The sequence below is a fragment of the Seriola lalandi genome, unplaced genomic scaffold (genome assembly GCF_002814215.2).
Source record: "Seriola lalandi dorsalis isolate HSWRI2012SDOR001 ecotype SW California unplaced genomic scaffold, Sedor1 jcf7180001956819, whole genome shotgun sequence".
In the NCBI taxonomy this organism is placed as follows: Eukaryota; Metazoa; Chordata; class Actinopteri; order Carangiformes; family Carangidae; genus Seriola; species Seriola lalandi.
Window position 1 is genome coordinate 1 of NW_019427488.1, and position 716 is coordinate 716.

The 716-nt window shown below is 46.1% G+C and overlaps 1 non-coding gene across 1 annotated transcript; it reads left to right on the forward strand.

Annotated features, from left to right (window-relative positions):
• Window positions 1–550: 550 nt before the first annotated feature.
• Window positions 551–623, forward strand: trnaf-gaa (transfer RNA phenylalanine (anticodon GAA)). Its single transcript has one exon. It is a non-coding gene; the product is annotated as a tRNA-Phe (tRNA).
• The last annotated feature ends 93 nt before the right edge of the window (window positions 624–716 follow it).

Genomic DNA, 716 nt, shown 5'->3' on the forward strand with positions numbered 1-716 from the left:
TAGCTCAGTTGGGAGAGCGTTAGACTGAAGATCTAAAGGTCCCTGGTTCGATCCCGGGTTTCGGCAGTCTGTTTGTCTGTATTTTGTGACACATTGCCCTAATTGTTAGTCCTGTTGACTCGTATAACTCTGGGGCCTTTGTCTGTTGAGACTCCTACATGTATTCACGTAGTTTCTGACCGTCACTACAGTCAAAATGGAGTGTTAACCCCCCGTCCGCCACTTCTGGAGACCGTACGGTAGCAAAGTCACGGCCATAACCACAGGTCATTCAGATACTGCACTCATAGATGCAGAATCAGCAGTCATTGGGGCATTTCTCTCAAATGCACTTATTACTACAGGCCTTTGTGCATAAAAAATAGTTGGCCTGGAACTCATAAGATCTTCTCCAACCCCTATTAGGGATGTCTGGGAGGGCATTTCACTGGCTCTGTCTCTTCCTTGCACTCCAGTGGAAGAGGACTACTTTTTGATGCCTAGAATGGGTTGGATGCTTAGAAACGTTATTGTGTTTTCGAAGTTGTAGCCTCCATATTTACCAATATATGCCGAAATAGCTCAGTTGGGAGAGCGTTAGACTGAAGATCTAAAGGTCCCTGGTTCGATCCCGGGTTTCGGCAGTGTGTTGTGTCTGTTTTCTTGACACATTGCCCTAATTGTTAGTGCTGTTGACTCGTATAACTCTGGGGCCTTTGTCTGTTGAGACTCCTACA